The sequence below is a fragment of the Sapajus apella genome, unplaced genomic scaffold, assembly GCF_009761245.1.
Source record: "Sapajus apella isolate SASKATOON/1434 unplaced genomic scaffold, GSC_monkey_1.0 scaffold209, whole genome shotgun sequence".
Lineage (NCBI taxonomy): Eukaryota > Metazoa > Chordata > Mammalia > Primates > Cebidae > Sapajus > Sapajus apella.
This window is the reverse complement of record NW_022437149.1, coordinates 696,615-713,052: the sequence shown is the minus strand read 5'-3', so window position 1 is coordinate 713,052 and position 16,438 is coordinate 696,615. Positions and strand designations below refer to the sequence as shown.

Sequence of the window (16,438 nt, the reverse complement as noted above, 5' to 3'; positions counted from 1 at the left end):
AAAGCAATGAAAAGATATCCCATGTTTATGTAGTGAAAGAATTAGTGTTAAAATGGTCATACTGGAGTAATATTAGCAAGCTGATTTACACTAGAAGCCTTTAGTGCTCATCCCACACACGGACAGCCAAAAGTATGACTGAAAAATTACATCTTGATGAGAATAACTAAAGGAGGGCACAAGTGTACAACAAAGGAGAAGCAGAAACTCTGTAGAGCGTAGAAACCCAGGATGGCCTTATAGAGAATAGAAGGAAACACCTTGCCTCTGCCACCCCCTCCCCCAGTTGGGATCAAGTCAGAACCAGGAAAGACTTCTCACTGCAGAAAAAAAGGTAAGTAAGCCCTCTGCAGCCTCTGTCACCACATTGGACACCTATAGTTCTCACCACTGAAAACTCCTGCACTTGTCGTAGGTGCAAAGCCCACCCCAGGGAGCTTCTTGGGGTCCACATGACTATGCCCCTCCCAGAGGAGTTGACACTGTGCCCCATTCATCATGGCTGATGGGGCTACTGTACTGCAGCATCTTGGACCTGGAACCACTGCTGGAGTGTGTCCTGCTCTATATGTGAGAAGCTATGGCACACTTCTATCTCTGAGACTTTGTTGCCACTGAACCACCCCAGTTTGGTGGAATACCATCCCTGAGCTGGGCTGCTGTGGGACTACCCTATGGCAGAGTGGCATTGTCTTAGCTGCCCAGAGGAATCATGCTCCTGAGTCTACTCTGCAGTGGCACTCTGCTTCCTAGGGAATTAGTGCCTTGGTCACCCAGAGCAGTCATGGCCCATGGGCCAGTACTGAAACAAAATATTGCCTCTTGGGGAATTGGTACTTCGGCTGAGGCATGTGCAGCCATCACTGCATATATACCACTGCATCTATTAGGAAGTAGAGCCACCACACCTGTCCCAATGGGTACACTAAGACCCATCTGCAGGTGAAAGCCTTTCCTATTAAAGCCACTCTGTAACGTTCAGAGGTGCTGAATGATCCACCAGACATGCAGACATCAAAGTAGGGACACAAGAAACATGAAAAAGCAAGAAAACATGACACCACCAAAGAAACACAATAACTCTTTAGTAACTAACACCAAAGAACAGACGAAGCAGACAACCCACAGACTGGGAGAAAACATTTGCCAACCATACATCTGACAAAGGTCTAATATGCATAATCTATAAGGAACTTAAACAATTTCAACAAGCATAAAACTAATCCTATTAAAATGGGCAAAAAGCATGAACAGACACTTCTCAAAAGAAGACATGCATGTGGCCAACAAATGTATGAAAAAAATGCACATCATCCCTAATCGTTAGAGAAATGCAAATCAAAACCACAGTGAGATATCATCTCACACCAATCAGAATGACTAAAAAGACAAAAAATAACTGATGCTGATGAGGCTGTGGAGAAAAGGAAACATTCTACTGATGAAAATGTAAATTAGTTCAGCCTCTGTGGAAAGCAGTTTGGAGATTTCTCAAAGAACTTAAAACTACTATTTAACCTAGTAAGCCATTACTGGGTATATACCCAAGAGAAAATAAATCGTTCTATCATAAAGTCACATGCACTCATATGTTCATTGCAGCACTATTCACAATAGCATAGACGTGGAATCAACCTAGATGCCCATCAACCATGGACTGAATTTTAAAAAATGTGGTACATATACACCATGGGATACTACACAGCCATAAAAATGAAATCATGTCCTTTTCAGCAACAAGAATGCAGCTGGAGGTCATTATCCTAAATGAATTAACACAGGAACAAAACTCTAAATTCTGCAGGTTTTTACTTAAAAGTGGGAGTGAAACGCTGAGTACACACTGATATAAAAATGGGAACAAGAGACACCGGGGACTACTAGAGCGGGGAGATTGGGAGGGCAGCAGGATTGAAAAAATACCTATTGGGTACTATACTCACTGCTAGGGTAATGAGATCATTCATACATGAAAAACCTGAGCAACACACAATGTTCACTCATGTAACAAACCTACACATGTACTTTGGAACCTAAAATAAAAGTTCAAAACAGAAAAAAAAAATTACAATAAAAAAGAGAGAATGAAATCATGGCCTTTGCAGCAACATAGATGCAGGTGGAGGCTGTTATCCTAGTGATTAATTCAGAAATGGAAAACCAAATACCTCATATTCTTATGTATAAGAAAGAGATAAACATTGGGTACACATGGACATAAAGAAGGCAACAATGAACACTGGGGACTACTAGGAAGGGGAGGAAAAAGGGGAGAAAGGGTTGAAATACTACCTGTGGGGTACTGTGCTCACTACCTGGGAGCTTCATACCCCAAACCTCAGCATCAAGCGATATGCCAATGTAACAAACCTGTACATGTACCCTCCGAATCTGAAATAAAAGTTAAAATGAGATGATATAAAAAAGAAAACACTTCAAAATGTCATATTGTTGTATAAAGAAGCCATCAAAAATACATAACTAAAAATGTAGGTAACAGTATTACAAAGATATGTCAGGAAGTCAATGAATAAACCATATTATGCTTAAAAAAAAGATGGAAGACTTAAATGTAAACTGAAACTATAAAACTCCTAAAAGAAAACAAGCAGGAGAAGCTGCTTGACGTTGACTTTGACAGTGGTTTCTTAGATATCACAACAAAAGGCCAGGCTAGGAAAGCAAAAATACATAAATAGAACTACATCATACTAAAAAGCTTTTGGTAGCAAAGAAATTAATTGACACAATGAAAAGATAACCAACAGATTGGGAAAAATATTTGGAAATAATAAATGAGATAAGGGGTTAATATCCACGATTTGTGTAAAACCCATACAACTCAATAGTGAGAAAACATATACACTGCAACCAGATTTAAAAATAGTGAAAGGACTTGAATATCAGGATTTCTTTAAAGAGGATATGAAAAGGGTCGGCAGGTACATGAAAAGGGGCTCAACATCACAAGTCATCAGGGAAATGCTGAGATGCCACCTCACACCTGTTAGGATAGCTATTATCAGAAAGACAAGAGATAACAAGTGTCGGGAAGAGTGTGGAGAAAAATGAACACTTGTACCCTGTTGGTGGGAATGCAGATTGATGCATCCATTACGGAGAACAGTATGGAGACTCCCAAAGAAGTTAGAAATATGACTCAGCAGTTCCTCTTCAGGATATATACCCAACAGAAATGAAGTCACCACCTGGTAAAGACATCTGAACTCTCACATTCAATACAGCATTATTCACAATCACCAAGATATGGAAACAACCTAGGTGTCTACCAAAGGATGAAAGATTTAGAAACACACACACACACACATGCACACACAATGGAATATTTTCAGCCTTAAAAAAAGAGGGAATTCTGTTGTAACATGGGTGGACCTGGAGGATATTATGTTAAGTGAAATAAGCCAGACATAGAAAGACAGATATTGTATGATCTCACTTATATGTGGAATCTAAAAAAAAAGGATCAAATATATATATAGACAGATACAATAAAACAGTGGTTAACAGAGTTGGAGGGGACGTGGAGATGTAGGTTAAAGGGTACAAAGCAGTAATCTGTAGGATGGACAAGTTGAAAGATGTACAACATGAGGACTATAGCTAATAATAGTGTATTATATTCAGTATTTTTGCTAAATGAGTAAATTATAGCTGCTCTTGCCAAGAGGCAGAGGGGATGGGTAACTAATGTGATGATGGATATGTTAATTTGTTCCACTATAGTAACCATTTTACTATATATATATATATATATATATTTTTATTTATTTATTTATTTTTTTTTTTGAGACAGAGTTTTGTTCTTGTCCAGGCTGGAGTGCAGTGGCCCTATCTCCACTGACCGCAACTTCTGCCTCTTGGGTTCAAGTGATTCTCCTGCCTCAGCCTCCTGAGTAGCTGGGCTTACAGGCATGGGCTACCATGCCTGGCTGATTTTGTAATTTTAGTAGAGATGGAGTTTCTTCATGTTGGTCAGGCTGGTCTCAAACTCCCAGCCTCAGATGATATACCCACCTTGGCTTCCCAAAGTGCTGGGATTACAGGCAAGACTCATTGTACCCGACCCATATAGATCTTATAATATCATGTTGCATACCTTAAATATACACAATTAAATTTGTTGAAAAAAATAAAATGTCCATGCTACTCAAAGTGATCTACAGATTCAATGCAACCTCTATTAAAATTTGAATATTTTCCCAAAAATAGAAAAAAAAAATCCCAAATTTTATTTATTTATTTGTTTTTGAGACAGAGTCTCGCTCTGTCACCTGGGTTGGAGTGCAGTGGCACAATCTTGGCTCACTGCAACCCCCGCCTCCTGGGTTCAAGCAATTCTCTTGCCTCAGCCTCCTGAGTAGCTGGGACTACAGGCGCGTGGCACCATGCCCGGCTAATTTTTGTATTTTTAGTAGATACAGGGTTTCACCATGTTGGCCAGGCTGGTCTTGAACTCCAGACCTCATTATCTGCCTGCCTCGGCTTCCCAAAGTACTGGGATTACGGGTGTGAGCCACAGCGCCTGACCAAAAAAATCCTGAATTTTATATGGAACCACAAAAGACCGTGAGCAGCCAAAGTAATGTTGAGAAAGAGGAACGAACCTGGAAGGAGCTAACTAGGTCTCTTTTTTCCCTTTAGAAGCTTCTGCCATGTGAGGGCTCAGCATTTGTAGCACTTGTTTCTTTCTGCCCTTCCAGCCTGTGAGAAGGCAGCAATAAGGCACATGTCCTTATATGACACCGAACCTGTCTGTACCTTAATCTGGCACTTCCCAGACTCTCATACTATGAGAAATACATTTCTGTTGTTTATAAACTACCCTGTCTCAGGTATTATTTTAAAAATAGCAACAGAAACAGACTAATACACATGATCTACCTTTATTCATTCTTATTATTTTTTTAGATTGGAGTCTTGCTCTGTCGCTCAGGCTGGAGTAGAGTGGCCCAATTTGGGCTCACTGCAACCTCCGCCTCCTCCTGAGTAGTTGTGACTACAGGTGCACACCACCATGCCCAGCTGATTTTTGTATTTTTAGTAGAGATGGGGTTTCACCATGTTGGCCAGGCTGGTCTTGAACTCCAGACCTCATGATCCACCCACTTTGGCCTCCCAAAGTGCTGGGATTACAGGCATGAGCCACCATGCCCAGCCCATCCTTTTACTTTTAATTTATCTTTGCCTTTATATTTTATGTGGGTTTCTTACAAAAACACATAGTTTGGTCTTTCTTTTTTAATCCACTCTAACAATCTTCGTAACTTAATTGGCATATTTAGACTGTTTACATTGAAAGTGATTATGGATATTGTTGGGTTAATATCTACTATATTTGTTACTGTTTTCTACAAATTGCTATTGTTTCTTCTCCTTGGCCTCCACTCTTTTCTACATTCTCTGGTTTTAACTGAGCATTTTATTTTATTCAACTGGATCTCCACTCTTAGCATACAAATTATACTTTAAAAAACTTTTTAGTGTTTCTCTTTGAGTTTGATATATATATTTATAGCTAATCCGTGTCCACTTAAAAATAACATTATACTGCTTCACAGGTGGTGTACATAACTCATAACAGTATCCTTAATTCCTCCCTCTGTCACTTACAATTCTATGATCGCCATCATAGAATTTCATTTTTCCATATGCAATAATCACCAAATACATTGTTATTTTGAACCAACTGTTATCTGTTAGGTCAATTAAAAATAAAAAGTCACCGACAGTGGAGTACAGTGGCACAATCATGGCTCATTGTAGAAAAAAATAAATAATAAAAAAAAAAGTAAAAATTTTATTTTAACTTCTTTCTTTCCCTCCTTCTCTTTGTAAACTTGTGTAAATCTGAGTAAGTAACCTATATAATTTTCCTTATTTCTGCAGAACTTCTATTAACATATCTTGCAAGGGAGGTGTACTGGCAACAACTTCTTTCAATTTTTGTTTTTCTGAGAAACTTTTCACCTTTAGTTTTGATTTTTCTTTGAGGCAGAGTCTTGCTCTGTCATCCAGGCTGGAGTGCAGTGGCGCAATCTCCACTCACTGCAACCTCCGCCTACCGGGTTCAAGTGATTCTCGTGCCTCAGCTTCCAGAGCAGCTGGGACTACAGGCACCTGCCACCACACCTGGCAAAAAAACTCTTCACTTCTAAAAAACATTTATTTATTTAGTTGTAATTGTACATGTTAATGGGGTAAAATTTGATGTTTTGATGCATATATATGTGGTATAATGATCAAATCAGGATATTTAGCAAACCCATCACCTCCTGCGTTTGTCATTTTTGTGGTGAAAACATTTAAAACCTCTCATTTAGCTATTTAAAAATATATAATACCTTTCTGTTAACCATCACCAGGTTACTGTGAAATAGAGCACCAGAAATTATTTCTCCTATCTAGTTGTAACTATTCTTATTTATCAACCTTGTCCCTTCTGTCCCTTCTTCTCCCCTCTCCAATCTCTGCTGCCAACTATTCTACTCTCTGCTTTATGATATCTACTCTTTTTCATATTTTTGATTTTTGTGGGTACGTAGTAGGTGTACGTATTATGGTTTACATTGGATATTTTGGTATAGGCATGCAATGTGTAATAATTACATTGGTATAAATGGGGTATCTATCACCTCAAGCATTTATCTGTTGTGTTACCAATAATCCATTTATACTTTTTTAGTTATTTTAAAATGTACAATTAGGCCAATGTGGGTGGATCACCTAAAGTCAGGAGTTCGAGACCAGGCTGGCCAACATGGTGAAAGCCTGTCTCTACTAAAAAAGTACAAAAATTAGCCAGGCATGTTGGCGGGCTCCTGTAATCCCAGCTACTCAGGAGGCTGAGGCAGGAGATAGCTTGAAACTGGGAGATGGAGGTTGCAGTGAGCTGAGGTCGTACCATTGCAGTCCAACCTGAGTAACAAAAGTGAAACTCTGTTTCAAAAAAAAAAAAAATTAAATGAATTTTGGCTATAGTCACCCTACTGTGCTAGCAAATACTGAGTCTTATTCATTCTATTTTTGTACCCATTAGCCATCCCAATTCTTTCCCATCTTCCCCCACACTATCCCAACCAGCCCATAATAGCCACCCTTCTACCCTCTATCTTCATGAACTCAATTGTTTTAATTTTGGGTGGCCACAAATTAGTGAGAACATGTAAAGCTTGTCTTTCTGCACCTGGCTTATTTCAGTTAACATAATGACCTCTAGTTCCATCCATGTTGTTGAAAATGACAGAATCTCACTTTTTAAAAAATGTAATTTTAATTTATTTTAAGTTCCAGGATATATGTGGAGGACGGGCAGTTTTGTTACACAGGTGCCATGGTGGTTTGCTGCATCTATCAACCCATTATTTAGGTATTAAGCCCAGCATGCATTAACTGTTTATCCTGATGCTCTCCCTCCCCCAACCCCACCAACAGGCACCAGTGTGTGTTGTTGCCCTCCCTGTGTACATATGTTCTCATTATTTAGCTTCCTCTCCTAAGTAAGACCATGCCGTGTTTGGTTTCCTGTTCCTGTGTTAGTTTGCTGAGGATAATGGTTTCCAGCTCCATCCATGTCCCTGTAAAGGACATGATATCATTCCTTTTTATGACGGCATAGTATTTCATCATATATATGTACCACATTTTCTTTATCCAATCTATCATTGATGGGCATTTCGGTTGATTCCATGTCTTTGCTATTGTGAATAGTGCTGCAATAAACATTCACATGCATGTATCTTTGTAATAGAATGATTTATATTCCTTGGGTATATACTTAGTAACGGTATTTTTCTGGGCCAAATGGTATTTCTATTTCTAGGTCGATGAGGAATCATTACACTGTCTTCCACAATGGTTGAACTAATTTACATTTCCACCAACAATGTAAAAGCATTCCTGTCTCTCTGCAGCCTTGCCAGCATGTGTGGTTGTTTGACATTTTAATGATCACCATTCTGACTGGTATGAAATGGTATCTCATTGTGGTTTTGATTTGCATTTCTCTAATGATCAGTGACATTGAGTTTTTTTTTTAATATGTTTGTTGGCCACACTAATGTCTTCTTTTGAGAAGTATTTGTCCATGTTCTTTGCCCACTTTTAATTTTTTTTTTTTTTTGTAAATTTGTTTAAGTTTCTTGTAGAGTCTGGATAGAATTTTGTAGAGCCTTTGTCAGATGGATAGATTGCAAACATTTTCTCCCATTCTGTATATTGTCTGTTCACTCTGATGATAGGTTCTTTTGCTGTGCAGAAGCTCTTTAGTTTAATTAGATTCCATTTGTCAATTTTTGCTTTTGTTGCAATTACTTTTGACATTTTTGTCATAAAAATCTTTGCTTGTGCCTATGTCCTGAATGGTATTGCTTAGATTTTCTTCTAGAGCTTTTATAGCTTTGAGTTTTACATTTAAGTCTTTAATCCATCTTGGGTTAATTTTTGTATAAGGTGTAAGGAAGGGGTCTAGTTTCAGTTTTCTGCATATGGCTAACCAATTTTCCCAGTACCATTTATTAAATAGGAAATCCTTTCCCCATTGCTTGTTTCTGTCAGGTTTGTCAAAGATCAGATGTTTGTAGATGTGCAGTCTTATTTCTGAGATCTTTATTCTGTTCCATTGGTCTATACGTCTGTTTTTGTACCAGTAGCATGCTGTTTTGGTTATTATAGCCTTGTAGTATAGTTTGAAGTTAGGTAGTGTGATGCCTCCAGCTTCATTCTTTTTGCTTAGAATTTTCTTGGCTATATGGGCTCTTTTTTGGTTCCATATGAATTTTAAAATAGTTTTTTTCTAATTCTGTGAAGAATGTCAATGATAGTTTAATAAGAATAGCATTGAATCTATAAATTATTTTGGGCAGTGTGCCATTTTCACAATATTGATTCTTCCTATCCATGAGCATGGAATATTTTTCCATTTGTTTGTGTCCTCTCTGATTTCCCTGAGCAGTGGTTTGTAGCAGTAGCTTCCTTGAGCAGTGATTCTTCTTGAAGAGATCCTTTGCTTTCCTTGTTATCTATATTCCTAGGTATTTTATTCTCATTGTAGCAATTGTGAGTGGGAGTTTATTAATGATGTGGCTCTCTGCTTGTCTGTTGTTGGTGAATAGAAACACTTGTGATTTTATCACACTGATTTTGTATCCTGAGACTGTGCTGAGGTTGCTTATCGGCTTAAGAAGCTTTTGGGCTGAGACAATGGGGTTTTCTAGATACAGGATCATGTCATCTGCAAACAGAGACAGTTTGACCACTACTAGCATAAGTCCAGGAGACTGACATGGTGAGAAATCTTGCCTTTTGCTGTCTTTGTTAGGTCCCATAGTCTCTCAGTCATAGCCTCTGGAGTGAACAGAGTGATTTGGCCTCCTGGCTGGCTTTCCAGAATTGTACAGGAGGGGAAACTCTCTTTAGCCTCTGAAGATTTGATCATCATGTCTATGAGATAAATTAATAGTAGACAAATTAACAAGAGAAAGATCATTTTAATTACGTGCATATACACGGGAGTCCCACAAAATGTGAGCCTCGAAAAAGCATCTGATGATTGCAACTTCTGTAACATCCCAAGCTATAGAAACGAACAGGGGTGTGGGGCTTCCGGAGGGTCGTGGGGATAAAAGTTGCGGGAAGATGAGAAGAAAACAATGTGTGAGTGAATAAAGATTGCCTTGTTATGCAGATAAAGTCTCTCAGCTAATAAAAGTTGTCTTGGAGCAGCCCCTTAGAAGAATGGACGGCAGCTGGAGACAAAGTCTGGGTGTGGTGCGTGGTGTCCTTCGGTTGCCTCCAATCTCTTCTCCTACAGCACAGCTAACCTTCCCTGGCTGTTGAGATTCCTGTTCAGTGGACTCATACCACTGAGCTTGCTTTTGGAAAATCTATTTTTAGGAAGATAAGGGGACTTCAGAGAAAGCTCTTTTCTGCACTTCAGGGAAGAAAGAGGAGTGAGAGACAGGAGAGCAGAAGGTCAGTGAGGCCTTGGCTTTCCTTTAGTTTAAAGCACTCAGCCTGCCAAAGTGCCGGCCATGGGGATCATGTTCTCTGAACCCCAGTATGGCCAATAACACCTGTTTGGGAAATGTTGGTTTATTTGGTAACAATGTGTTATTCTGGATTACTTAACATAAAATAAGAATGAAGTTAGGAGCTCAATATAATGATCAAAATACAAATCCTTTAATATCCTTTAAAATGGTTACCCATTAAATTTAGAATAAAATAGGTGAGAAGACATAGATTAAAAAAATACATGTACAGTAGATTTTCTGTTCTTATAAAAACCATTTTTGATTTTTTTTTTCTTCTTACAAACAGAGGTTTTATTGCCTGTGGTCCACAGCTGGGTTTCACGTGATGTCATGCAGCAGGGCCCCTGGGTACTTGTGCCGCACTTGGCAGGTGTGGTGCCCGAGGAGATGGAGCAGTATAGCTGGTCAGGCCTAGGAGGGGAGGAGGAGGGCTGGGGCTCCTGAAAACCTACGGAGGGGCCGGGCACAGTGGCTCATGCCCGTAATCCTAGCACTTGGGGAGGCCGAGTCAGGCGGGTCACCTGAGGCTAGGAGTTCCAGACCAGCCTAGGCCACCAAGGTGAAACCCTGTCTCTACTAAAAATACAAAAATTAGCCAGCATGGTGGAGCACCTGTAGTCCCAGCTACGTGGGAGGCTGAGGCAGGGGAATCCCTTGAGCTCGGGAGGCGGAGGTGCAGTGAGTGAAGATTGCTCCACGGCACTCCAGCCTGTGCAACAGCAGCAACTGAAAAAAAAAAACCACTCAGGCTACGGGGAGGGCGTGGTAGCATGGAGACAGGGTCAGGCTTAGCCCCAACAACTCAGAATTCCCCTTCATTGTACAGGCTTCAATTTCCCCACCAGGCCCAGGGGCAGGTCTGAAGGTCCTAGGGAAATCCAGCCGCTTGGGAGCCTGAGACATTTAGCACTGTGGCCAGGCCCCCTTTCCAGGGGACTCATTGCCCAGCACCCTCTCCACTGTCCCCCCCCATTCCTCGGGGCGGGGGGGAAAGTATTTTTCTTTTGTTACTACTTCCTGAAACTTTTGCGGGTACAGAAACCACAAACTGATCGGGTGACAAAAGTGAGAAGAGACGAGGCAACCGGAAATCTTCAGGGACCCGTCCCTCCAAGCCCAGGCCTCTTCTCCCCAGCACAGCTCGGCCCACAGCCTGGACGTGCCAGCAGGGACCCTGACCCTACAGGTATCAGGATACAGCCTTGAGCCCTTCCCCACGACAGCCCGGTGGCTCAGTCCTGCGAAAGATCAAGGCAAGCGTGGGAAAGCCCTGCTACCTGATCCCAGGAACCACTCAGACCCTCGGCTGATTGGCAGCACTGAACAGGTTAATAAAGAAAAGATGAAAACACAGAAAAACCCAGAAACCCAGACGGGAAGACGGCGTGGGGAGAGAGCGTGCTGGGAGCCTCAGTAGCCCACCTCCTCCTGGTAGTAAGGGGGCTATTCAGGGGCCTCCTCTGGGCCCGGGCGGTCGCCAGCATCGGAGGGAGCCCCGTCGGCCACTGTGCCTTGCGGGCAGTACTTGGGGTCGCATATCTGCCGGCCCAGGCCAAAGACTTGGCCGCCCTGGTTGGCGCCCTGCGCGTAGCCCGTCTGCAGGGACACGGAGGAGCTATCACACTTGCCGGTTCCCAGTTTGGTGTCATAGATGTGCCGCCGCGTCCCGGGAGCCGTCATGCCCACCTGGCCGGCACACTTGTTGGTGCCCATCTGGAGGCTGGTGGTCAAGTGGTCCGTGGGGGGCAGGATGTGGTTCTTGGGGTCGTAGAGATGCTTCCTCGTGCCGTATGCGGTCATGCCCGACTGGCTGGCGCATTTGTCGGTGCCCATCTGCAGCCCGATGACGCACTGGCGGCCTTCATGGTGGCGTCGTCGAAGTTCCGCTCCTGCTTCTCCGAGTACTTCGCCGATGTCCACCCCGCTCCGCAGCCCCTTAGTCTTGGCCTTCCCCGCCGGGGCGAGACGGGACACCTGCACCTGCGTCACGTGCCCGCTCTCAAATAGGTCGCTGGCCTCGAACAGGTCCACGGGGCTCATGCCGTGGCTGACCACGGCCTTGATGAAGTTGGAGAGGTTTTCCAGCTGGTGCCAGTTCTGCATGGAGCGGTTGACCTTGGGGACTGAGCCTGGCTGTAACTCGTTCATGAGTGTGCGTAAGATAATCCCGTCCTTCAGGCCCTTCTGGAAGTCAGGGCTGATGGAGAGGCCGGTGAGTCCCTCCATCCAGCTGCGGAGCTCTGCCTCCTTCCGAGGGTCACACTTGGACAGGAGCCGGTTCTTGACCTCGGCCGGCAGCCGGTACGAGGAGCCCTTGTTGAACCGCATGGAGCTCATGGCTGGCGGGCGGGACGGGGCTGGACTGGACGGGCCCATTATTGATTTTTAATTATATATTTTGAAATGTAAACCATTGTAAAAGTCCCTTTATACAATATAGTGAACACCAAACCTGGCCATTTAGAAAGAAAAATCTAGCCTTGCTCTCCACAAATCTTGCAGAACAGTTTTCAAAGTTTCAGGATTTTGAAAGATATTTTTTTTTCTTTTTTTTTTTTTTCCATTTATTTATTTTATTGCATTTTAGGTTTTGGGGTACATATGAAGAACATGCAAAATTGTTGCATAGGAACACACGTGGCAGTGTGATTTGCTGCCTTCCTCCCCATCACCTATATCTGGCATTTCTCCCATTGCTATCTCTTCCCAGCTTCCCACCCCACACCGTCCCTCCCCTATTTCCCCCCAACTGACCCCAGTGTGTAGTGCTCCCCTCCCTGTGTCCATGTGCTCTCATTGTTCAACACCCGCCTATGAGTGAGAACATGCGGTGTTTGATCTTCTGCTCTTCTGTCAGTTTGCTGAGAATGATGGTTTCCAGGTTCATCCATGTCCCTACAAAGGACCCAAACTCATCGTTTTTGATGGCTGCATAATATTCCATGGTGTATATGTGCCACATTTTCCCTATCCAGTCTATCGTCGATGGGCATTTGGGCTGGTTCCAGGTCTTTGCTATTGTAAACAGTGTTGCAATAATAGACCAGTCTTTTTGAAAACGGTTAGAGACTTTTACAGTATTAGAACTGACAATTTTTTTTCTTTAAAATTTTTTTTCCATTTATTTTATTGCATTTTAGGTTTTGGGGTACATGTGAAGAACATGCAAGATTTTTGCATAGGTACACACGTGGCAGTGTGATTTGCTGCCTTCCTCCCCGTCACCTACATCTGGCATCTCTCCCCTTGCTATCTCTCCCCAACTCCCCACCCCCCACTATCCCTCCCCTATTTCCCCCAACTGACCCCAGTGTGTAGTGCTCCCCTCCCTGTGTCCATGTGTTCTCATTGTTCAACACCCGCCTATGAGTGAGAACATGCAGTGTTTGATCTTCTGCCCTTCTGTCAGTTTGCTGAGAATGATGGTTTCCAGGTTCATCCATGTCCTTACAAAGGACACAAACTCGTTTTTGATGGCTGCATAATATTCCATGGTGTATATGTGCCACATTTTCCCTGTCCAGTCTATCATCAATGGGCATTTGGGTTGGTTCCAGGTCTTTGCTATTGTAAACAGTGCTGCAATGAACATTCATGTGCACGTGTCCTTATAGTAGAACGATTTATAATCCTTTGGATATATACCCAGTAATGGGATTGCTGGGTCAAATGGAATTTCTATTTCTAGGTCCTTGAGGAATCACCACACTGTCTTCCACAGTGGTTGAACTAATTTACACTCCCACCAACAGTGTAAAAGCGTTCCTATTTCTCCATATCCTCTCCAGCATGTGTTGTCTCCATATTTTTTAATGATCACCATTCCAACTGGCATGAGATAGTATCTCAATGCAGTTTTGATTTGCATTTCTCTGATGACCAGTGATGATGAGCATTTTTTCATATGTTTGTTGGCCTCATGTATGTCTTCTTTTGTAAAGTATCTGTTCATATCCTTTGCCCACATTTGAATGGGGTTGTTAGTTTTTTTCTTGTAAATCTGTTTTAGTTCTTTGTAAATTCTGGATATCAGCCCTTTGTCAGATGGGTAAACTGCAAAAATTTTTTCCCATTCTGTTGGTTGCCAATTCTAATGACTGTTTCTTTTGCTGTGCAGAAGCTGTGGAGTTTGATTAGGTCCCATTTGTCTATTTTGGCTTTTGTTGTCAATGCTTTTGGTGTTTTGGTCATGAAGTCCTTGCCTACGCCTATGTCCTAAATGGTTTTGCCTAGATTTTCTTCTAGGGTTTTTATGGTGTTAGGTCTTATGTTTAAGTCTTTAATCCATCTGGAGTTAATTTTAGTGTAAGGTGTCAAGAAGGGGTCCAGTTTCTGCTTTCTGCACATGGCTAGCCAGTTTTCCCAACACTGTTTATTAAACAGGGAATCCTTTCCCCATTGCTTGTTTTTGCCTGGTTTGTCAAAGATCAGATGGTTGTAGATATGTTGCGTTGCGTCCAAGACCTCTGTTCTGTTCCATTGGTCTATATCTCTGTTTTGGTACCAGTACCATGCTGTTTTGATTACTGTAGACTTGTAGTATATTTTGAAGTCTGGTAGTGTGATGCCTCCTGCTTTGTTCTTTTTGCCTAGAATTGACTTGGCTATGTAGGCTCTCTTTTGGTTCCATATGAGGTTTAAGGTGGTTTTTTCCAGTTCTGTGAAGAAAGTCATTGGTAGCTTGATGGGGATAGTGTTGAATCTGTAAATTACTTTGGGCAGTATGGCCATTTTCATGACATTTATTCTTCCTAACCATGAACATGGAATGTTTCTCCATCTGTTTGTGTCCTCTCTTATTTTGTTGAGCAGTGGCTTGTAGTTCTCCTTGAAGAGGTCCTTTACGTTCCTTGTTAGTTGTATTCCTAGGTATTTTATTCTCTTTGTGGCAATTGTGAATGGAAGTTCGTTCTTGATTTGGCTCTCTTTAAGTCTGTTATTGGTGTATAGGAATGCATGTGATTTTTGCACATTTATTTTGTATCCTGAGAGTTTGCTGAAGTTGCTTATCAGTTTCCGGAGATTTTGGGCTGAGACGATGAGGTCTTCTAGATATACAATCATGTCATCTGCAAATAGACGCAATTTGACTTCCTCCTTTCCTATTTGAATACCCTTTATTTCTTTTTCTTGCCTGATTGCTCTGGCTAGAACTTCTAGTATTATATTGAATAGGAGTGGTAAGAGAGGGCATCCCTGTCTAGTGCCACATTTCAAGGGGAATGCTTCCAGTTTTTGCCCATTCAGTATGACATTGGTTGTTGGTTTGTCGTAAATAGCTTTTATTATTTTGAGATACGTTCCATCAATACCTAGCTTATTGAGGGTTTTTAGCATAAAGGGCTGTTGAATTTTGCTGAAGGCCTTCTCTGCATCAATTGAGATAATCATGTGGTTTTTGTCTTTGGTTCTGTTTATGTGGTGAATTACATTTATAGGCTTGCATACATTGAACCAGCCTTGCATCCCCGGGATGAAGCCTACTTGATCATGGTAGGTAAGCTTTTTGATGTGCTGTTGCAATCGGCTTGTCAGTATTTTATTGAAGATTTTTGCGTGTATGTTCATCATGGATATTGGCCTGAAATTTTCTTTTCTTGTTGAGTCTCTGCTGGGTTTTGGTATCAGGATGATGTTGGTCTCATAAAATGATTTGGGAAGAATTCCCTCTTTTTGGATTGTTTGGAATAGTTTCAGAAGGAATGGTGCCAGCTCCTCTTTGTATGTCTGGTAGAATTCGGCTGTGAACCCGTCTGGACCTGGGCTTTTTTTGGGTGGTAAGCTATTAATTGCTGCCTCAACTTCAGACCTTGTTATGGGTCTGTTAAGGGTTTCAGCTTCTTCCTGGTTTAGGCTTGGGAGGAGGCAAGTGTCCAGGAATTTATCCATTTCTTCCAGGTTTACTAGTTTGTGTGCATAGAGTTGTTTGTAATAATTTCTGATGATGGTTTGAATTTCTGTGGAATCTGTGGTGATATCCCCTTTATCGTTTTTTATTGCATCAATTTGGTTATTCTCTCTTTTCTTTTTTATTAATCTGGCTAGTGGTCTATTTTGTTGATCTTTTCAAAAAACCAGCTCCTGGATATTGCTTTTTTGAAGGGTTTTTTGTGTCTCTATCTCCTTCAGTAGAAATGACAATTTTTTAAATGTCAATTTTATTTTATAAAGTGACAACTTTTTATTGTTAACTAACAGTAAACATTTTGTAAGGAAATGTAAGGAAATTAAAATAGGTTTTATTTATTTTTAAACAATTAGTTTCAAAGGAAAGAGCAATACTGACCAGATAAGGAAGTACTTAACAGTGTATTTCCTGAGAGAAATTCACACCACACCACACACACACACACACACACACACACACACACACACACACACACACA

At 41.6% G+C, this 16,438-nt stretch overlaps 1 pseudogene; it reads right to left on the bottom strand.

The window, feature by feature from the left end:
- Window positions 1-10,825: 10,825 nt before the first annotated feature.
- Window positions 10,826-12,586, bottom strand: LOC116544193 (annotated as a pseudogene).
- Between the last annotated feature and the right edge of the window lie 3,852 nt (window positions 12,587-16,438).